This window comes from Melanerpes formicivorus, unplaced genomic scaffold (genome assembly GCF_026170545.1).
Source record: "Melanerpes formicivorus ecotype bairdi unplaced genomic scaffold, bMelFor1.0.p_v2 SCAF_10, whole genome shotgun sequence".
NCBI classification, from domain to species: domain Eukaryota; kingdom Metazoa; phylum Chordata; class Aves; order Piciformes; family Picidae; genus Melanerpes; species Melanerpes formicivorus.
In genome coordinates this window covers 16189570-16213556 of record NW_027142362.1, presented here as the reverse complement: position 1 = coordinate 16213556, position 23987 = coordinate 16189570, and the positions used below count along the sequence as shown (strand labels likewise).

The following is a 23987-nucleotide window of genomic DNA, read 5'->3' as shown; positions in this document are numbered from 1 at the left end:
TCAGTCTCAATCTTTTTGGCAAGATAGCCATTTCTCAAAGCTATGCTCAGAGTTTAATTTCAAACTTCCCTCTAGGGGAAAAATGAATTAAAACTTTTCTTGTGCTCTTATTGAGAGATTCTTCTGCTCTTGATTACTTTGGAATACAAACAACAGATTGTAGGACACTTGTGGTATAGATAACTTTAAATAATGATTAACAAATCTATGGATACTTGCACAAAGTGTATTCAACTTTTCACTTCCCAATAAAGAATGTCAGTTCCAGGGTAACCCAGGTCATCAAGGGGTGGCTACTGAGTCTGCCTGCCCCTGTCACAGCTGCCTGGCAGCAGGCCTACCCTCAGGAACAGCCAGCTGGCTCTGCTGTGCATTTCAGCTTCCTCCAAGTTTGCATGTGGACCTGTGAAGCAGCTGAGTTTATTTTGCCCAATCAGTTTATTTGTTGTTAATCCGTAGAGTTTTCCCATTGCCATGACTGGTGATGATACAGTCAGTTTGCACTTGGAGTTTTCAGCATAGCCTCTCTGCTCTGTCATTTCTGCTGGTCTGCTCTGGCCTTTCAAAAGATCAGATCTGTTTCACAGATTTTGTTCATTTTCAGTCAGTTCAGCACTTCTCTGTTCTGATCCTGTTGCTTGTCCAGATGCACAGGTTTCTTTTCTCAACCTGCTAGCTCTGGCCCTTATCAAACTTAGGCTATGAAAAAGACAAATCCTTTCTCTACTTTCTCTGTATTCCAACTGCATACCTATTAAACTATACAAGCTACTGGGGTGATGCTTCATTTAAGTCTTGTTAGAGCATAGACATCTATGCTCATTATTAATGAGACATACCAAATTTTAGTCAGAAATATAACTCCCTTGCAGAACTGTGACCAGTAACAATGCCAACAAAATCAATCTATTCATCTTCAGATGTCAAAAGAAGGGTATAAGTAGCATCTACTGTAGGAAAAAAACCTCTGAATTCTAGGGTGTAAATGCATGCATCCAAGGATTTTCAGAGGCAATCTTAGGTGTAATTCATTGTTAAAAGGAGAGTATGCTCAGAATAAAAATATTTTTTCCCAGAACATGTCTGTCTGTCTTTCAATTTAAAATATATGTCCCAAAGCATGAAGAAACTTTCTTTCTAATCTAACCAAGTATTTTTTTTTCTGGAGAAGACAGTTATTTGGCCTAGTGAATTTAATAAGAAGATACTGTAATTCATTTAACTATTTGGTTATTTTTTAAATCTCATTAAGTTAATTACTTTCCTGTTGCATTTAGTTACCTAGATGAGGGAGATAATTTTGTAAACCCCTATTTTATTATTTGATCTTTTTTATTGTATGCTGCCTTCTTACTCAGCAGGACAGCATTAAATATATTTACAGTGATATTCATCACTTCACCTAATCTTATTATCTTAGTTACTTACCATCTCAGCTCAGTAGCACAAGTTTTCATAAATCTGCCATATGGAATTCTCTCCAAATTATTTTTATTCACTCTCAACTTCTGGACTTTTTCTTTAATTGCAGTAGACTTACTGACATGTGAATTGGAATGAAAAAAATAGTCCACTACCAGATTTCCTTATCCAGGGGAGATGAATTTAAGAGCTTGTTGGAGTCAGTGGTAGTCTAAGTTTCTCTAAACGCAAGAGAAATCATTACTCCAGTTTCAACTGCTCTCAGATTTAAATAATGATATTCACAGGCATAGGGAGAGACATTCAACTGTTTAAATGGTTTGCATGGTATAGTTGCATGGTTTAGTTGATTAGGTGGGGTTGGATGATAGGTTGGATGCAATAATCTCAAAGGTATCTTCCAACCTGGTCTAGTCCTATTCTATTCTATTCTATTCTATTCTATTCTATTCTATTCTATTCTATTCTATTCTATTCTATTCTATTCTATTCTATTCTGCTATTTCTGCTCACTTGTGAAGAGTGTCAAATCAGGTGCAGTCATGCCTGCTGGCTACATGTTATAAGAAGAAATTAGTCTAGAGGCACTAACAAATTTCATTCCAATGTTCTTCCAAACCACTCTAATTAATAATCCAATTCAGTAGGAATTATTTTGTATTCAGCTGGACTCAAATTCGTTTACTCTCATAGGTTCCTCATGACCTTCCCAAATTTTGTTGCAGCTTGTCAGGAATTTTTCCATGTCAGCAGTTAGCACATTAAAATCTACTGGCAAATAAATTTATTATGACTGAAACCTAGTTAGGATGGCATCTTAGCTCATGTCCAACTTAGGTGGGCAGTACTACTCAGCTGAAACTACTGATTCTATTCCTGCATAAGTACTTTCCTCAAATAGGGCCTCTCTTGCCTGTAAAGATGAGCAGCTGCTGAGTTGAAAACAATTTAAATCCTCAGGCATAGAAAGCTGTTCTACATTCCCTACTCAATGCCTAGTACTCACCTAATTCTAATTCTACTGCATTCACACATTCTAATTCCTGTTAAATATGGTATTTAAATACTCATTCAGGATTACTCTGGAAGTGTATAAAGTAAATATATCTGAGAAAAAAAATAATTTTAAATTGTAAGGTTGTCCTTGAGTGTTAGTAATTATACTAAGCATGAAATCTGTGTGATTCATGATTATTCCTGCTATTTTGATTTTTGTGTAGATGGAATTGGGCTGATTGTGAATAATGTTATTGAATTCCTCTGTTTAAAAAGGAAGTTGGAATTTTTGTGTGATGGAGTGTTATCACTGTCATAATATCGGCAAGTGGGGAGCTAAAGAGACTGAGAGATGCTTTCCCATAAATATAGTGTTCTGCAGGCACAAAGACTTGGGAAGGAAACAATTCCTTCTAATTAGGAAAATAATTTTAAGCAGAAAAAGATGTAAAAGCTTAAGGATTGTTCTTGTCAGAGGGAGATGTTTCTGAGAAGAATTAGGGCAATAGAGGATTATTGTTTTGTTAAGCCTTTGATTGAGATCTCAGACTTTCATCAGTTCTGTAGCAATACAAACAAGAAAACTAAGGCTCAAATAGATCTCTAGAAAGGAGATCTTTGGGAAATAAAATAAAATAAACCATCCGAGACTAGGATTTAGCTTTTGGGTATTTATAACTCCCAGTTGAGAGCCAAGGGGACATTTTTCTGTCATCGCCCTGTTACTTTTGAAAACAGAGGGGAACATTTTTAGCTTTTGATTTCTCAAAAAATAGTATTAGTTATTTGAAAAAATTCTGGACCAGAGCATGAAAGATCCTTTAGAGAAATACTCTAGAGTTGTTTAGAGGCTGCCCTGAGTATAATCAAGATTAAAGCCTTTAATGAAGGCAAAGCTTACTTATCTGATCAAATCCTAGCATAATGGCCTAGCATGTGATATTATTCCGTATAAGTTACATAACTTTTTAAGAGCATACTTTACCTTCTGCAGCACAGGCTATTCTTAACTTGGTCAGATCCTTGAGAAATGTAAATAGACCTGAAGAAAAAAAAAATGTGTATTTGTCAACAAAAGAAAATCAGACCTTTCTGTGAGTTGGTTAAGACAAAAGCAAGACAGGAAATGAATAAAGAGGATCAAAGAACCTGGAAATAAATGTTGACAGACTTCTGCGCTGGCAGTTTAAAATCACATACTATTAAGCATTAGCTTTCTGCTTAAGTGTTTACCCACAAGATTGCCTTTCCCTAATAAAGGCTAGAGATTACCCACAACTCATTTGTGTTTGCAGGTTTACTGTGCATATGTGTGGGTACATCCTACCATTTATCAGCCACAATGCACTGAGGTCACAAGTCCCCAGCCTCATTAAAAGACAGTGAGCCAATTGTAAAACAACTCCCTTCTCCCTTGGCACATCTGAACATATGGTGCAGGAATAGTATGCTTAATTTTGAAACAGTCAGATCTGGGAAGGAGCTAAACAGTTAGGCTAAAAGTAAGTAATGAAACTTTGGATATACAGAGTCATAGTTTTCCTGTTTTGACAATAGGATTGATGGACTACAGCTTCAAGCTTTAATTTTTTTTTTTTTTCACACAATGAGAAATAAAGACTAAAAGTTACAATATTGGAAGCTGTAGTTCAACAATAAAACAAAAGTGTGATGCTACTCCAACATGGTAATGTCTCAGAGCTTCACAAAATCATTGACTGAAAATAAAGTACTGATGTACAGCATACTCTGATGTAGGAACATTGTATCATCAGGGTGTTTGTTACTGTCAAAAAACATAGTGACAGAAGAGAAGGTGGTTGCTTGACTCCTATATGTCTAATACATCACAGTAAAGAATTGTTTAGAAGTTTGACAGTACAGGCTTGTAACAATTGCCATTACACAACTTACAGATGTGGTCTGAGTATGGGTGGTGATGGTTGGTGTTATGCCATCAGTCTCATCTTGTGCATTGGCATGAAAATATGGTGCAAATCCTGCAGTTCAGACTTTTTGGTTAGATAGATTTACTGATTTTTTTTAACTACTTATATGTAAGCATTAAATTTCTCACTAACCTGTTAATCATTTTGCACAAGGTTATCTTAAGAAAACAGCCTTTTCCAGATTAAGGAACTGATATACATTAGTTCATTTAAAAAGAAAATACTCACTGAGAATTATATACTTATATGCAGACCTTAGGAGTTTTGTTCAAAGTGGTCCTCCAGAGAGCACAGTGAAAACACTGTCTCTTGAGAAACAATGCAGGACCTTTCATTACCATTGAGAACAGAAATATTAATTGCTTCCTCAGTCAAGTAAATGCTCACTATTTTGTGCTGCCATATATTCAATCAAAATAAAATTACTTTTGTTTTTCTTTATTATTCCCTTTCTTCTAAAAATGCCACATTTCCTGATGAATATTAGATATATGATATATTCTGATTATGATACTATACTAATTTAGGAACATTTAGGAACATGCAGTCCTCACAGAACATATCTATTGTGTAAATTAAGAATCATTAACTATGTAAACAATAGGAAATTGTAACTGTGGACTTTAGAAAGAAGAAATTAAGAAGATCGAACTGGTTTAGACTGTCTCTGCAGTCAGTCTCTGCAGTCAGTCTGTCTCATCAAATGTATAGACAGCCTAGAGAGCATGTGCAAAAAAGTTCAGATAAAGGCCATAAGGAGGAATAGGATGGTCATCCCAAACGACCCCCACAGTATATAATGAGCATGCGTGCATGAGATTTACATATATAATGAATCCCATGAGCTAATATTAATATGCTAATTACTTCTTAGAAAAATGATGGTTATGTATGAGATGTAAGCAGATAGTTTCTCAATTTGTCTGGCTTTGATACACTTAGGTGGAGCAATCCCCCATGTATCCAGCACCAAAGTAAAGAAATGCCTGCTTCCGAACCCCTCCTTGGGCTTAGGGAGTTTTCCTGCCATATTTGGCAACAGTTAGCTGGAAAGCAGTGAAGTTAGCTAGCTTGGAACACAACTTCATTGCCAAATAAACGGGCTCTTTTTTTATTGCATCATGACACTGTTTTATATGGATGTAAACAACATAGTAGTACAGGTAGCATTTGTCTGCTTAATGCTACAGGTGCAAACTTTTGCATAAGGAAAAGACCAAAAGAGACTATTGAAGCAGCAGTCCTTAAAACTAACTTTCCTTTCTGTGTTAGATATGTAATCTAATTACCTTTTTGTTATATCCTTAACTAACAAGCTGGAATGAGGCTTTGGAGAACTCTGTACTGAATTTGCACAATGAAAGCATAATACCTAACATGTAGGTGTTTCTGCAGCTGGAAAAAAAGGGGTGAAGGGGCAGAAGGGAGAGAAAAAAAGCTAACACTGGGGTAGAATGAATGGAACAGACCTTTTCCATCCCTTTCACCAGCTGTATGGAGTGCCAGGTTGGAAAAAAGGTGCCACATTCATTTACTTCCTTCCATAACACACCAAGCGGCAGAACTGCCAATTTTGTTATCTGGCTTGAGAAACAGATGTTGTTTGAATTAAAACATGGGCATGAGTGCATACACAGATGTAGATATATATACATGCGTATTTCCACATGCTCATACTCGATTAAGAAGGCCTACTTGCAATTTTTTCAATTACCCACAGCCTGTAAGCAGTTCAAACACAGGTCTGTCACCAGGAGAAGGGCTGTGATAATGCACAATTAGTCCAAATCCCTGAGAAGAAGCAAGACAGCTGGGACTACTAAGCCTGGCATTGCTGGATTGTAGTGATCCAGTCCTGCAAAGGAGTAGGGAGACACCTGGAAGCCATTTCCTGCTTGTGGAGTGATCTCCCTCCCCCTTCCTCTCAAAGATAAGTATATGCAATGTGGCTTTTAGCCACAGTGAGGTGTTTTGGGTTTTTTTTTTGTGGTGGTTTTTTTGTTTGTTTGTTTGTAATGTCAGGAAGGTTTGCTTGAAAGGCACAAATCCAGGTCTTTCCTTACATGTAAAACTTCAAAAGACCAAATTTTTTTCCCTCTGATGCCTTTTTTTTTTTTCTTCTCTAGTCTCTGACTTTTTACAGATTTTTACAGCTCTGAAAACTTCTTCACAGTTTCATTTTGAAACTGGCAAATAATACTTTAACAGACGAGAGATTGCTTAGCTACTGACCTGAGCTTTCACACTGCCAATGCCAAAACAACTGATTGTTGCTTTCTAGCTATACTTCCCTAACATACAACAGGTTAAGATTTCCACACCCTCCCATTCTTAAATACTTAAGTTTCCTTGGCTGTGCAAAGCAAGTACATACTTTGTCCATGAGAATGCCTTTGAGCAGTATCTCTTTTGTCAGTTAGGTTTCTCTTATGCATTGTAATTCTTGCCAGGAGACATCTTCTGACTAGTTGGAGTTTTTTATCTCTGGAAACATTTCACTTGGCAGAATGGTCTCTCTGTTTTAGCTGTTGGGCAAGGTGTTGGCCCCCTTGAAATCAACAGGATCCACCAAATTCTGATAGAATTTTTCACTTCCTGTTTTTGCAACCACTTAGGACTAGAAGCATGCAATGCTTTGTCAATCTAATTATGCTCCAGCCTTCAGCTGCTATTTTCTATAGAACGGTCGGTCTTAGAAAAGCTAATAACAGAGATGGAACATGCCTCTATTTCTGACCCAAACTGTTGCAATAGTTATGAGATTTTTATACTTTATTTTAATCTCTTAACCAGTGATCTATAACCAAAAATTCTGAATGGAGGCTTAGACTCCAAGTCTTGCTGAGAAAGGTATGACTTTATAAGAAAGTCAAATTCTTTAGATATATAAATGGTAACATAAAAGTATAAGTGGTCAGGGTGCAGCAAGGACTGAGCCAAACACAACACTTCACAGCCAGCATGGCAGAAGTCTCACCGGTCAGTGCCCTATCCCACAGTACCAGAGCAAGAGAGCAGGGAAGGTTTAGGGAAGACAGTAGAGGTTAAGAAAATGTCCAAATACCAGGAAGCTTGCAGTGGCAAGGCAAAACCACCATCAAGGCAGGCAGGCAGTTTGCAGGTGAGGGACAGCCCAGGAATCATCAGAACCATAGCAACAGGAAGAGCCCAGATGAAGCTGTGAAGTCAGATCAGCAGATTCCATAACCAAGCACAGGCACACCTGAAGTGTAGCTCGTGGGGGGGAGGGGAGAGGGGACACTGAAGCCCCAGGACCCATGGTCAGAGGCCCCAGGTGAGGCTGGTCAGGGCTATTAAATCCTATTGGTGCACTGGGACACACTAAGTTAGTTGAACATCCAATCTCTTATTTTCATGCATAGGTGAGAAACAGAGTGAATTATGATTGGGGGTTGACTTGTGATATATTTTCTGACCCCTGAGTACCTGATTTCTCAACCATCATATTGCAATAATGCTGTGTCTACCCATAGTTTATATAAACATGAAGTATGTTAAACAACTGAATTATAATGTGATACTTTTGCTTCCACTGAATTCTGGACCATCTGTGTAGCAACAAATTTCTGGACTTAGAAAGAAGATCTCTTTCACTACGTAATTCAGATACTCCTGGAATATTCTTCTGTATGTACTTTGACATTTATATTTCATTCTTTTTTTTCCATTGCAATTACGTTTCTGTTGGCTCCCAAGTTTCGGTTGATATTTCTGTACTTTTGAAAAGTCTTCTTTGCTCATCTTAAACATTTAAAATTCTCAATTTCTGTGCTGTTCAAATTATGAAAATCAATGCAAGCTTTGTTTCCAAAGGCTTAGAGTCTCTATAGCAGAGTTTCAGGTAATCTGATTTCTGAGAAACTGTTTGGTTCATGTGCATTGATAAGCAATGTTTTCTTTTTCATCTTTCCCAGATGAGGTAATACAAACTGCTGGCTCACATCCTGGGACACAGCACAGGGTGTCAGCGGCATTGTAAGATACAATTCTAACAGGCACTTTGTACTTCTGGACTAACACCTGATCAGTGTGTAAAGTGTCCAGCTGGCTAAGTGTATCCCCTGCTTTATCACTGACAAAATGCATGATTCTCCTGCTGGCAGAGAGAAAATTCAAAGCCTCTCAAGTTCTCACTGGGGGAATTTGGGCAGAAAGGATCCATTTCAGTGCCTCACATAGCGAGGCACAAGTTATTGTTTCAGTAGTTACTGCAGCACTATCATTTGCTTCCCCAAATTGTGTCTGGCCAGGACTAGATGCAAAGGAAAACCAATAGATTTTGTTGAGATAAGACTCAATATGTAATAACCTAAGAGCACCTGTGCTGGGTCAGACCAAAATCCCACATAGTTCAGTATCCTACTGAGTTGAGGTAGATGCCTTGCAAGAATTAAATTCTTTTTAATTTGAAAAAATTTCCTCCACACTTTTTCTTCAGAGAATCATACTGGGCAGGAAAACTCATGAAAAAGTAGCAATTCATGTTTTATATAAGATAAAAGGGATCCATATCTTGTTGCTATATAAGACATTGTTGGCTTCAGTTATCTCTGCTGAGGATATCACCTAAAAACTTTACACAGAAAGAATAGTCTAAATTTAGATGTTACTCCAGTAGCCATATCAGACTTCATAATATTTCTATTTTGATGTCTTGTAGCAGATCATAGCTCTCTGATAGAAATAGAACACTGCTCTATTTCTAGTCTGACATTTTGATTTTAATAACCTAATATGAACTAAAATAGCAGGTGCATAGCAACACCTGTTTAGAATGAGGAATGTTTGATGCTAATAAGCAATTTTAGACAAGATTCTACTCACCCAAAGCTTTCATCTCAGCCCATATAATACATATATAATCATAACAATTAACCTCTTAGCTTCTGGCTAAAGGATTGTGAAAATGATCTATAAGATACAAACACAAAAATTGTAAGTCAGTGACATTATGTGAGATCATTGGAAAGATCCAATGTGGTCACTTCAATACTATCACTGCACTCTGTATTTGTAATTATGATGCTATCAACATTGCAGAAGCTGGATGTGGTCTGATAAAAGACTGATGCATCCAAAAAAAAAAAATGACCAAACACTACAGAGAATGATACTTGTCCAACATAAACATGAAAGGAAAATGTGGGCATGGCCATGTCTGGTGGAAAACTGAGAGCTCATTGAATGAAAGGGTTAATTAAGGGATTACAAAAATGAACTCCAGGCAGCCAGTGAGAATTCAATTCCCCTAGATTGTTGCGACAAAGCAAAAGATGAGTATCTTTGTCTCTTGTAATTGCGTTGTTCATTGCCCTCCTAAATCCCCAAAACAAACAACAAACAAGCCTAGCCCTTCTGTCACACAGACATAGTCTTGCTATTACAAAGGTTCCACTTGTGAAAAACACTCTTGTCTGTTTCTGTGCTTTTCCACATTTTATCCTCTTACCAGGTTGAAGGTCAACAGAACTCACAGAGAAAATACAGTTATTTGTTCCAGTAGCGATCTAGTACTTGACTGGAGATACATGTTGTATCAGACTGTGAAAGTGCAGGCTTCATAGTTAACCTGAGTCCAGTATAGAACTCTGAAAAGACATCTCAGTTGCACTCAATGATTTTAAGGGCCTTTTATGACCTAAATGATCCCACAGTTCTGGGGCAAACCCTGTCTATGTGCTCCAAATTTCTCTCACATATCACAGTTATCAAATGGCACAGATCTTTTTAATTCCTCTCCTGCTTCTTCCAGGCCTGCTGTGTAATTTTTTCCCCTACTCCAAAGCCAGTCATTTACAAGTCTCCATCCTCACCAAGCTGTGGCTTCAGCTGAAGGAAAGTCAATAGGTTGGGTATCATCTAAGGCCTGATAGGCTACCTCTCCCCCCACCTTTTCCTCATTCTGTTCATTGCTTGAAATACAGCCACCTACCAGCACCAGCTACTGAGCATTTTGGAGAGTCAAGTTCCTAATTTGTTCTTCAGTTTGTTCTGTTCTGCAGCCTTAAGGATTCTCTTGCAGAACCATTACAGCTAGACAAGTAAAACAGGCTGATGATCAGGACATGAAGTGGAGAAGAAAAGAAAAACTTTTTGTGGGTCTTGGTCACAGGGACCTTTTTCTGGAGTCCAGCATGAGAATTTGTACTGTATAGATTTGGTCCAGTAGTGCTGACACCTTGCATATAATGACAAGCTGCAAACAGCAAGTTATTGAACTACTGCCTCAGAAGTTTCCCATGTTCTTAATGATGGGGAAGTTTTCTGGAGATTAGTCAGATGTCTGTTAATTTTCATATCTCTCAGAATACTATCTCAATAAAGGAAGGAATTATTTAATGTCTAGGAAAGGAGAAGGAAAGAATGTTAATTATACTTGATAAAGTACAATCCTACCACAAGAAGAAGATGTATAAGTAGTTTTGTTACTATTTTAAATAAAACAACCTGTACCATAATTTCTTTGTATCACTCAAGTTTCCAGTCTCTTCATGGCTTCAGCACTTGAACATTTCATGTCTCTCATTTTGAATCATGACTGCACTTCCTGAGAGGAAACACCAGCAAAATGGCAGATCTTAAAGAGACATCCAACACACATGACAAAATGAGAGGGATTTCTAGAAGCTGCATACTGTTGGTCTCATGTATGACAGTGCTAGAGGTATAATTGCATTCATTCTCAGCAAGGAAAAAGAGTTGCTTAAGAGAACACTTCCCCCTGAGTTTTCTTCTTTGGCAGTAAGATGTCCTCATTTAGTTTCAGTTTGAAGCTGTTAATAGGCTGCATTCTGCAGAAGTGTCTATTAATCTAGTAAATGCAAGTGCACCAAATGCATATTTTACAGGGGTAAACCTATGTATTTGAAGTCAATGAGCTTAAACTGTGCAGTATAATTAGAGGAATGACCCTTAGGTTGCTTTGACAAAACATTCTTTAATTGCTGGATTTTAGGATTATTGGATTAGAAGATTAGATGGAATGCCTGGAAGTCTTAAATTGGAGCATCTATAAAAGTCAAACTTCTCATGAACCAAAGTTGCAATCTATAAACCTCACAGTTTGTGTAAGTTGATATAGTAATTTATCAATATACTGTCATGCTAGAAGAACAGCCTGCTTCTCTGACCTCTATTTCTAACTTTTGTTTTAATTTTAAGGAACTTTTCTCAATGAGAGAGGACAACATTAATGGTGCTGTAGTAATTCTGAACATGGTCTGTGAATCATTAGGCTTCCTTACCTGTACGTTACTAAAAGAATCCTGATACTGACCAGACATTGTATAGCATTCACTTGCAGTTTGTTTAATTCTTAACTATGTTACGGTCAATAAGGACAGCTACATCTTTAATGGCATTCTTAGCAGACATACTCTGGTGTCAAAGCACTCTGCTTTGGTTACATAGTGTTTCTCAGTCCCAAAGAACAAGGTAGACTACAGGCTTTTATCCTTTTTTTTTTTTTTTTCCCCTCTGTGCAATAGCAGATTCACTAGCAAGTACAGAGTTTTCACACGTGGCACACAGAAAGTAATTCTGTCATTTTAGTTTATCTCACTTCCAGGGGAGACTTAGTACTTAATTCCTAAAAGTTTCTGTAATGAAGATTTCTCCAGCTGCTGGTGCTCTCCCTGCTTGCTCCAATGTATAGCATACCACACACACAGCTGTGAAAACCACAAGAGAGACTGGCTGTATGCTGTGTATCTGTGTGTATAGAGAAGTAACAGCACAAAGAGAAACAGATTAACAAATAGGAGGGACACTTTTGGCTCTGGTTCAAATCTCTCACAAGAAAAATGCTATGAAGTTGGTTATGTCAATAATGAGAAGAAATGTCCAGTGTGTTCTGAACCTACAGGTTTACAGTATCACAGTACATTAGAGGTTGGAAGGGACCTCCAGACATCATTGGGTCCAACCACCCTGCCAAAGCAGAATCACCTAGGGTAGTCTGCACAGGAATACATCCAGATAGGTTATGAATGTGTCCAGAGAAAGAGACTACACAACCTCTCTGGGCAATCTCTTCCAGTGCTCCGTCACCCTCACTGTAAAGAAGTTTCTCCTCATGTTGAGGTGAAATCTTCTATGTTCAAGCTTGAACCTGTTGTTCCTTGTCTTATTATTGCACACCACCAAAAAGAGCTTGCCCCCTGCACTTGACACCCACTCCTCAGATATTTATACACACATTGATGAGATCCCCTCTCGTCTTCTCTTTTCAAGAATAAACAACCCCAGGTCTCTCGGTCTCTCTTCATAGGGGAGATGCTCAAGTTCCCTAATCATCCTCGTGACTCCATTGGATTCTTTCTAGCAGGTCCCTGTCTCTCTTGAACTGGGGAGCCCAAAACTGGACCCAGTATTCCAGGTGTGGTCTCACCAGGGCAGAATAGAAGGGGAGAACTTCCCTAGACCTGTTGGACACACTTTTCTTGATGCACCCCAGGATACCATTGGCTCTCTTGGCCACAAGGGCACATTGTTGTCCCATGGAGAATTTGCTGTCCACCAGCACACCAAGGTCTCTCTCTGTGGAGCTGCTTTCAAGCAGGGCAGCCCCTAACCTGTACTGGTGCACGTTGGTATTCCTCCCAACATGCAAGATCCTGTACTTGTCCTCATTGAACTTCATGAGGTTTGCCTGTACCCAGCTCTCCAGCCTGTCCAGATCTCACTGGATGGCTGCACAGCCTGATGGGGTGTCAGCCAACCCCCTCAGTTTTGTATCATCAGCAAACTTGCTGAGGGTACTCTCAATCCCCTCATCCATGTTGTTGATAAAGATATTGAACAAAACTGGACCAAATACCAATCCCTGCGGAATGCCACTGTCACAGGACTCCAAGTTGATTCTTTCCCCCGATGACAACCCTCTGAACTATGTTGTTGAGCCAGTTTTCAATCCACCTCACACACCAGCCATCTATGCTGCATTTTCTGAGCTTTTCTATGAGGATATTATGTGAGACAGTATCAAAAGCCATGCTGAAGTCAAGGTATGAGACATCCACTGCACTTCCCCCATCTAGCCACTTGGACATGGTTTCATAGAAGGCTATCAGATTAGTCAGGCAGGATCTCCCCTTAGTAAATCCATGCTAGCTACTCCTGATAACCTTGTCTTCCATGTGGTTAGAGATGACCTCCAGGATGAGCTGCTCCATCCTATTTCCAGGGATGGAGGTGAGGCTGACTGGTCTGTAGTTGCCTGAGTCCTCCTTCTTGCCTTTTTTGAAAACTGGAGTGACATTTGCTTTCTTCCAGTCGCCAGGCACCTCTCCTGTTCTCCGTGACTTCAGAAAATGATGGAGAATGGTTCAGCAAGAGTATCAGCCAGCTCTCTCAGCACGTGTGGATGCACCCCATCGGGGCCCGTGGCTTTGTGTGTCTTTGGTTGGTGTAAGAGATCTCTAACCCAGTCCTGACTGACCAGTGGAGTGTCTTCCCTCCAGTTCTGCTCCCTTGCTTCCAGAAGCTGAGGTTCCTGAAGACTAGTCTTAGGAGTAAAGACTGAGGCAAACAAGGCATTCAGTAACTCTGCCATCTTTGCATCATCAGTTACCCTATATCCCATATAATGCACCAGTGGTCCTATTTTTTGCCTACTCCTCCTTTTATTACTGATGTATTTGAAAAACTCTTCTTGTTCTCATTCACCATCCTGGCAAGTCTCAGTTCCAAGAGGGCCTTGGCCTTACTTGTTGCATCTCTACAACAGGTTTACAGTATAGTATCACAGTATAACTAAGGTTGGAAGAGACCTCGAGGATCATCGAGTCCAACCTATCAACACAGACCTCATGACTAGACCATGGCACCAAATGCCACGTCCAATCTCCTCTTGAACGCCTCCAGGGATGGTGAATCAACGATCCAAGTATTTCAAATGGAAGAGTTAATCTAACAATACTATGTTGCTCTTCTCTGTGATGGTTTCTTAAGTATTAGGAAGATTACTTTTAATTAGAGTATTGAAGAGTTTTGAAAGTTATTACTAATACGCTGTCAAGTTTTGTGAAACAAAGAGAAGAGAAATTGTGTTCACAAGCAGCATGGAGACAGCTGTGCTAGCCATATTTCCCAAGCCATTAACAGAGTAGTCATCAGCACTTCAAAGCACCATATTCCCATATCACTTAGTATTTGCTCTACTAAAATGACAGCAGCCAGAATAGAAGCCAAAACTTTGAAGTGTCCCAATATGATGAAGATCATGACTTTCTTAACAGAAGGATCAATATGGAAAAGTGTAAATCATATTCTTATTTTCTGGGGTTAAAAACAAAAAATAAAATAAAATCAATTTTGGCATCTATTAAAATCAACTGACATTTTAGCCACCGATTTCCACAAGGCCAGAACTGTGCTTTTTGGATTGGCAGTCTTGTCTGCATTTAGCATACCCAAATTAGCAGAATTACATGTAGTGATAACTTACATATTTCCAAATTGAAACTATAGGAATTAAGAAGACAACAGTTTATCACTTCCTTCTTTGGTGATAGAGCTCTATGAAAAATAAGTTTTCACTAAATTCACAGTATTTCAAAAATGTCTTTCTGAGATAGCACATAACTCTCTAACTTCCTTTGAAATAGCAATCTGTGTTTCTGTTTAAGCCAGGGACTGATACAAATTTGCTATACTATTGGGTAACATAAAATAAGGAAATAAATATCTTAACACATGTCCAGTGGGACACATTTTTTTCTGTTTTACTACTGTTGAACAGAAAATAAAGTACCTGCAAAAGCCCCTTGCATGCCTAATCTGAAAAGGCAGTCTGACTAAGTGTCTAAGATTTTGGAGACAGGGAGTCCCTATCAGTGACAAGAAAGGGAGCTGTAATGTACAGCAGGCCTTTTCCCATCATGAGCTCTCAATCTGCAATCTTCAGGTTCTACTTTCCCACATTTTTACATCAGTGTAATTACACTATCTTCAAAGGATATTCCTCACATCCACCAATTTAAGACTGATTGGAGTAAAGCCTTTCTTTAACCACAGGTTCTCCTGCAGCACTAATTTCTGCCAGACACTGAAGCAAAATTCATACAAAAAGCTAGAATATGGACCCTGTAAATAAAGACAAAACGGATATGAATCACTTCCTACTCCCATGCCCACTCCAAGTATAACTATAAACTGGAGGCCTTGAAATCAGAAGAAATTTCTGGCCTGTTCAGAATTGCTGTCACAGGTAATATTATCCCCAAAGAGCATGATACCAACCACAAATGATTTGGGGCTCAGTAAAAACTGCTAAATTTATGTCAGTTAATACTTTTTGTGCACCACTGGCCCCTTTGGCTTCTTTACCTCTTCAAAGACATTCAGGACATAGTTCTAAAGGGTTTTCTATTCTCAGAGATTTACAGAAAGAGAGAACAGCTTTGAAGGTTACAGTAAGTATGAGAATCCTGCCATGGAAATTCAAGAAAGATTTTGTAATCAAAAATATCCTTGCCAGAAACAGTTTCAGGTTTCTTTGGTATTTAGAAGTCCTTTGCTAAACAAAGTAAAAATGAATGATAAACAAAATCAAGTTTCCTTTGAGCCTGATGTTCTTGCAGCTGCGCTCCACTTTTAAGAGTAACCCATGAGCAATTAATTTAGAATGACACTGGCAAGCAGTCCCCAGACTTTAATGAATACCTTTTTGACAAGCTCATAATCCTCCTAGTTAATAAAGTCTCTCTAAAATTAGTTTAACTCTGATTTCACCACTACAAGCAATTGGTATCAAATCTAAGGTCCTTTGCAGTACTTTCTCATTTAAAATGGTTCTAAAAAGACAATATACAGTTACATTTTATAAAGTAGAAATGGCATTTGATGAAGGTCACCCTCAATCCAGTGGAAGAGCTGGAAAGAAAATCTGGGTTCCTGAATGCCCTTCTATTGTTCAATTGATTAAGCAATGGTCTTGTCTTCCATCATAGTATCTTGCAAGGAAAGGATTAAATTCTGATTCCAAGTTATCTAATTGATTCTTTTCCTTTAGGCCAATATCAAGATCTTAGAAAGTTGAAGTATTATACTGTAGCTATAATATAATGAATTATTGTCTGTAAAAATTACTTAAATAGTAAGTATCAGTATAGGACCACGTAGTGGTCAGCTATTAGTTTAAATTTGTGCTCTCAATGTATGTCTGCTTTTGAAAATGTTGCCCTTCAAATTCTGTGCCAGTTTTACCTATAGGTCTCAAATACAGAAACTGTCTACATGAGGATGTTATGCCACATTGTGTCCTGTGAAACAGGAGATAAAACTGTGAATTGGAAAAGATGCCAAGATAAAATCTCAGTTGACCTCTTGGTAAGTCAATAACTTTTATATCAATGTTCTGAAGTGTGCTAAATGTGTGCCTGTTTGCATATGGGTATGATGAAGAAAAAAATTAATTCTGTATTTGCCTGAACCCTTTTTCCCAGGTAGATGCTTTAATGAGGCAATTTTGGATACGTAAAATCACCTCGACCTTTCTAATTTGCCTACAAAATAAACTAAGAGGTGCACAAGTTACTGTCAGGCTTTGAGTCTGGTAGTATTTTTCAGAATTTAGAAAACTCCAATTATCAGAGCGTAAAGCCTTAAATGAAGGAGAACTGCTTGGTTTAAATCTAATTAAGCATTGGATAACTTACCGCTAGGGGAGACTGAGGTAGAATCATTTTGGGAGGTCATTTTTTCAAAGTAAGGATGTAACGGTTTTAATTTAGTGATTCACAGGGATGGCTTGTTTTAGCTTCTACTTTTCATGTAAGATGAAGAATGAGGTGAAAATGGGGTAAGAAAAAAATCAAGATTTGCTTACTAGTCCCCTCCATCTTAAATAAATTTGAAAGCTTATTTATAAAAAAAAAAGTTGTATTAATAAGAAATAAGATAATCAAGATGGCAGAGAAGGGTCAGTGATGCTAAACAATGTAATTGGGGTCCTGAGACCAGAAGACATCTCACCATCTCTAGAAGTCATGAGCAGTCTGACTGTGCACTCCAAAAGTATTTGTGTGGAACATGTAAAACTGAAAATAACATAGCCCAAGCACCCTGTAGAACAGTTTTAATAGCAACAGGCACCAGTTTGTACCACGACCTTAAAATACTAACCTTTCACAAAGGATTCACTTTAGGTTGCAGGAAAACTGCAAAAACCATTTTCAATCAGTAGGATGTTCCTCAGCTGAATTTGTGCAATTTTTCTTTAAGAGCTTAGTGCGTATGTTAGTATCAGCTGAACTGGAGGCCTTATTGCTATGACAAATCCTGTGTTTCTGTGGCAAGGATAATTCCATTCCAGAAGCCACAAATTAGAAAATGGTTTCTTAGTATGAAACACCAAATGGAACACAACATGATCTTCCTCCTTTCTCATGCGTGTTAACTGTAAAAAGTTTCTTTGTCCGGAATGTGGCTCTGATTACATTTCTCTATCCAAAAATAAACATGGTGTAAAAGAAAAGGATATGGGGAGGGGGGGAAAGCCTGTCGCTGGGCCACCCTCAGGAAAACCTCACAAAATCTACTGTCTGTCTGTGCAAGCCATGGAAGAGCTAAAGAAGTGCTTCCAGCCTGGTGGTCTTATTTTTAATTAAAACAAATTAGGCTCTTTCAGCTGCTGCAGATAAATATTTGATGAAAAGAGACAAGGACAGATGTTAAAAAAAAAAAAGGCAGTAAATAAAGAATAAGACCAGAATTCTGTACTCAACAGAATTTTTTTAATTTTTCTTTAATTTGGAAATGACTTTATGGATTTCTGTCAAGTGTCTAATTTTACTAACATCATATATGCAAAATATGATAGCAGCATCCTTATTGCAATTAATCTGTCATAACATCTGTAATTCGTGTCCTTTTGAATGTTTCCTTTTAAAAGGTGAACGTGGTACCATTCAGTCTTTTCCTGTAGTCACAGTTGTGTTTACCAGTATGCTTGGATCTAACTTCAAACTTTGCCTTTCTCTCAGTGAGGATTTACACAAGCTGACCTCCAAAGGTCCCTTCCCACTTCAGTTACCTTATGACTTGATACCCATTGGGTCTTGATTTAATTTACTTAGAAAATTAATTTATACCATTCTAAGAAAAAACCTGATCTAATAGAATTAATTTTAAAATGTACCATAAAAGAAACCAGAGTCATGAAACAGAGGAAAAAAATCTCAGTATCTGGCTATTTAATGTCTTTAGTGTTAGCATTACATTAGCATTGCCTGCTAGCTTAAGGTCTGATCTTGCTGTTCCTGGGTAAAATGGATATTTTCACAGGAGTTTCAATGGTAATATTTAAGGTGACACCAATATTTAAAAATAGCATGGTAATTCAGGTCAGATAAATTGGTATAATCCAAATTCTGGAAATATGAAGACTAAAGTTATGAATGAATGGAGTTCAGAAATATATACCTGACTCTGAAGATGGCTGAGAAGAAAAAGTGAAAAATTGACTACAAGGTGATGCTAAAGAGCTGCAGAGCCCTACAGTATGTGTAGATGAAAGCAGAGCAACACCTGGTGAGATAAAACAAAAGTTCAACAAGTTCAGATGGGAGATGAAGAACAAATTTTAACCACTGAGGAAAAGTAACCTTAGATTGTGATGAACTTCTCATAACTGGAGGTAATAAAATCAACCTAGAATTGGTTATACTATGTATTGGTTAAATTGAGAAGTATGGACCTCTATAAAAACTACGGGAGGTATTTCATAACTTGCAGAAGGTCAACATAAATTACCATAATTGCCTCTTCTAGCCACAGCATCTATGAATTTGTGGTGTTCAGAGTAACAATGTATCCCAAGCCTCTTCAGGTTTTCTGAAGCTGACACAAAACTCCTAATCTAGGGTCCATGGAAAATACCTGCCCTTTCCACCTTTGCAGATTTCAGGCAAGAAGAGTGATACTGTGAAGTGCAAAACAATCAGCCAAATTTTAATTCAAAGATGACACATAAAGAACTCAATGGCAACCTTGCTTGGCACAAATTTACTTGTGATCTGACAGAACCGATCTGAGCCCAACAAACTACCAGAGATAACAGTTAGTCAATTTCTCATTTCAAAGGCAGCATGATAATTGAAAGCTTTCAGGTATACCATGTGGAAATCAAACCTGCAGCAAACAGTAAAGTCAATGACAACCTATAGGAACTTTGAGAAGCTGAGTGTGGGTCAAGGTGAAAAACAACTTTCAGAACAGTTGTAATCAACTGAATCCCCAGTTAGGACAGAAAAAATCTGAGAGGGTTCTTTCTGAGTGGTACCTGGGTTGAGAACTTGTGAAGCATGAGTTGCAAGGATCTCTGACACTGAGCACTTTAAAGGACCCTTGCAGAAGCTGATAGCATTTGGCAAGGTCAGCATGTCACCAGTTAGCATGGCATTACCTTCCCCAGCTGAGAACTTACATGGAATCTGACAGTATTTAACCTCGAGCTAGCTATGGGCTGTCAACACGAGCTGCAGCCAAACTGTTGCACTGGAGTATAAACACACAGGGTGTGGCTGATCAAGCAATAAATTACAGGAGTAGGCCTCTGTTTTCTAAGCTACCGTAAAGACTACAAAATTTACAATGCCAAATCTATGGCATGTCCAGTGCAAGACAGGAGAGAAACAAGGAACTGATGTATATGCTGCCTCTGTATATCTTTGAAACTGACTGCAGTTAGAATGGGATTCAGCCTCAGAGCAACAAAGAGTGAATATGCATCTGTGCCAGTTGCAGGTAAACAAACTACCAGTTCCATGCTACTGAAGCTATGTCCAAGCATCATCATCATTTACATAGGCAGAAACTGAGCAGCTTTTCTAAGGAACTTCCCTTCCATTTTTCAGAGTGCAAAGGAAATGGGAGACATATTCAATGTCCCTAGTCACCTTATAGAGACCCACTTCTGTGAAGATTTCTGTGCTGGCTGAAATACAAGCAAAGAAGGCAGGGGGAGGAAAGGCCCAGTATAATAATTACTCCTTCCTCTCCTTACAGACAACGTTAAGGCAGACAGAAATGAGCAGACTCACCAAGGTTACACCATACAGTCAGAATTTAAACTCAGAACTTCTGAATCCAACACCAGTGCCTGAACCACACATTCATTTTCTACTCTGTATCCACCCCCCAGTCTTGGGCCATGTGGCCACTATTGGTGAAATGAAAAACAGGTGCAGATCCATGAACAGATGGGAGACCAGCCCTGGCTGATCTCTGGAGGATAATACAGGGTTGTTTTCCACAAAGAGGATTCCAAAGAACCAAAGAAGCAGTACTCCTGCCCTAAAACTGAAGCTGCTCTGCCTCACACTAAATGTTATCTCCAATAGCCCAGCAAGTGGGAGTTTTGAGGCATGGTCTGTTGTCTGTCAGCAAAGGACATTGCCTTATTGACCTCTCAGACTTGCAATATTGGCATCTCTTGTTTTTCAGGCATGCCTATAAAGATCACAGAAGGTGGACTGCAATTCCATTCTTCACAGTAACTGCAGCCAATGTTTCTTGGTTGCTGAAACATGAAATTTCTTCCCTTGAGTAGACAACTTTTGAATGTCTAACCCTTAAAAAATGCCATTAGTCATATGCATATTCTTTCTCTGGGAAAATCACTAGTGGTATGGGACAAATCAGCCAGGTAAGATGAATAATACATTTGTTCTGGATCCGTAAGAACAGATCTACTTTTGATTTCCAGCTCATGGGGAGGTGATGGCTTACTCCACAATATGTGGTTAAACAAAGAACTTGGACTTCTCAGTGGGAGAGTCGTATTTGATTGCTAACAGGCTGATTGCCTGCTTCTGAGCACAGAATGGAGTGTTAAGATGCACAGTATTTCCCTGCCTTGTGTGACCCACAGTTACAGTCCCTACATGGTACAAGACACATTTTACCTCCACATGTCACTCACCTGACACCTCAGTATTAGAGAAGACAGAGTAATCCTTGTTTTCCATAGTTCACATATCAAACCCATGAGGACAGCATCTGTAAGAGGACAGAGTATGTTTTGCAGAGTCACATAATCATATGCAATGAGCAGGGACATCTTCAACTAGATCAGGTTGCTCAAAGCCCCATCCAACCCAACTTCTAGTGTTTCCAGGAGTGGGGCACCTACCACTTCTCTGTGCAACCTTGTCCTGTGTTTCACCTCCCGCATTGTAAAAAATTTCTTCCTTACCTCTAGTTTGAATCTACCTTCTTTTAGTTAAAAATCATTGCCCCTTCTACCACCACAACAGGTTCGTCTTAAATACTACTGGCTTCAGCCTTCTCAGGGGTTTCTTCTGCTTCTTGCAAAAGCATTCCTTAAGTGTCATGTCAGAGAGAGATTTGTTCTACCTGCTAAAGCTTCCTTTACAGCAAAAAATGCATGTCCACTTGTGCCAACAGAGTCAAATAAATCCTGAATGTTACCTTAGATTGTATTTAAATTAGGGGCACAAACCTGATTTGCAACAGCAGGACAAAACCACACTGCTAAGACACATGTATTCTGCTCATTGTAAACTGTAAATCAAATTGGTTAGAAAAATCTGTCTTATCCCACTTTTAGTCAGCTTTTGAAGGAAAACATTCTCCACAGATGACACTAATAGAATTTACCAGCAAAGACCACCCAGGACACTGGGAATCTGAAACTGCTTGGCCTCAGTTACTCAGATTTGTTCTCAGCTTCATGTGTCTCTTTGAGAGACAAAACCAACCAACCAACCAACCGACAAACAAACAAACAAACAAAACAACCCAGAGCATTTCCTTAATTTTGAACTTGGATTTCTCTTCCAACCGAACATTCATGAAAGCAGCTGGTCCCTGAAGTGGAATGTTCCAAAACTCCATTTGGAGCCAAGTATGTATGTTAGGGAGTCAGCCATGATACCGCTTTATAGAGAACAGACAATGGATTTTGGATCTCATAAGTACCTTTCTTGCTGCAAATAAGTTTCCTTCCCTTATTCTTTTGGAAACATCTCGGGCTGTATTGGAAACAGAGGATGTAATTTATTTTTATCGCCTTCCCTGTAAAACTGGCCAGCTGCCACAGGGTTCTGCTTTCAGATGCAGCAAGAGGCAGGAGAATCACAATGAAGAACCATTTGTTTCAGTGGCTCCTGCTCTGTTTTCTTATCTTATTTGGAGGCTACCTACTGTGCTATCTTATCACTCTTTCTAATCCTGCAAAACTTCTCTGTAACTTGACCCCCTCCAGAGAGAGAGCTGACCTTCCTAGACCTCCCTGCTCCTCTATTCCTGCTCCCTTCCTCGCAGAGCAAGTCACTCCTTCCTTTGTTACTTTCAGGACTCCTTTTTCGCTGCCTATCTTACTGCCTCACTCCATTTCCTAGCTCGTCACATTGCATTTCCTAGCTGAATGTACATAATACAGCTGTATTGCCTCCTTGGGGTATGCTTACTTTCTCACTGTCCAGCCTGCCCTTTGACGTCTGATGAAGAAGGATACATCCTTTCAATTTCTTCAAGTGTGCTATTAATTGCTCACTTCAGAGTAACTATTTACTGACTATCACTGTGTTTACAGTTGAACACAGCTGAACATTTGGTCTTCACAGTTCACCCTCTTCTACACCACCCACCCAGTTTCTTTTCAATTGTTGCAAAATAGATGTCTCCAAATCATTTCACAAAGTCACAGATGCAGTGTACTTATGTTCCCACACCCAGACTCCTGCTCTCAAATGCTGGTTTGCTTCATTTACAGAGAATTGAAGAAAGACTTTGTATTGGTATTTTTGTCTTCAGTTCTCTAATAAAAAAGCAGTGAGGCTTGACACTTTGACCTTTCTGTTGGACATACTCCTACTGTAGAAAACCCAGAAATATAGGTGAGCATCATACTTCTGACCTATAAAGAAAAGATAGGAACTCAGGAGGAAGCATGGAAGTGTAGTCACTGAAATGAGAAGGGCTCTCTTACATATAAACTGTGCATGTCTTCATGGGATCAAGAGCCCTTGGGCAGAGGGAATTTTAGTAGGCTGGGTTGGGGGATAAAAATTACTCTAGCGAATGTACAGAAGAATTACGCAGTTATAATGCAGCTATTCAGATCTAAGATGAAAATTCCTTCAGATGTCCTTCTCATTCCATATGGATCTTAAAATATTACAAAATAATATGAAATAAATGCAAAACAAATGTGGGTTGTGTTTTTTTTTCCCCAGTGAACAGAATATTGTAATTATTTTGCTTTAAGATAATATTTTGGATAAAAAGAAGGAAGCTGCTAGGCCAAAGAGAAGAGCTGATTTATGACAAAGGTGGATGGAAAGGTGGGTGGAAGGAAATCACTGAGTGTGATCATTAGCAGGAGAGAGTGAGAGGAAGGCACTTGCACAATTCAACAGTGGAACAACCCAAATACCCCAAACCATTTAACTAGTGTTTTGTCATGGCATCCTTGTCTGTGCTATTAGAGATGCTTATGTTTCCCGTGGGTGAAGTTGCCTGCTGCTTTCCAGTTTCAGTTCCTATTTTAGTGCTTATTACTTTACAGATTCTAAACACGGGAACAAGTTTTCCATCCTGAGAATTTGGGCTGAAATATTTTAAAAAATTTAG

General features: G+C 38.7%; 1 long non-coding RNA gene across 4 annotated transcripts in view; it reads left to right on the top strand.

The window, feature by feature from the left end:
• The window catches only part of LOC137443837 (uncharacterized), a 42799-nt gene that overhangs the window by 9342 nt on the left and 9470 nt on the right, over positions 1–23987 (top strand). For 3 of the 4 annotated variants that reach the window (XR_010987999.1, XR_010988000.1, XR_010987998.1), the window contains one exon: positions 16590–16718. This is a non-coding gene — a long non-coding RNA (uncharacterized lncRNA). Of the gene's footprint in view, positions 1–16589; positions 16719–20834; positions 23750–23987 lie in introns of those variants that run through there. The other variant, XR_010988001.1, reaches the window with a different exon arrangement.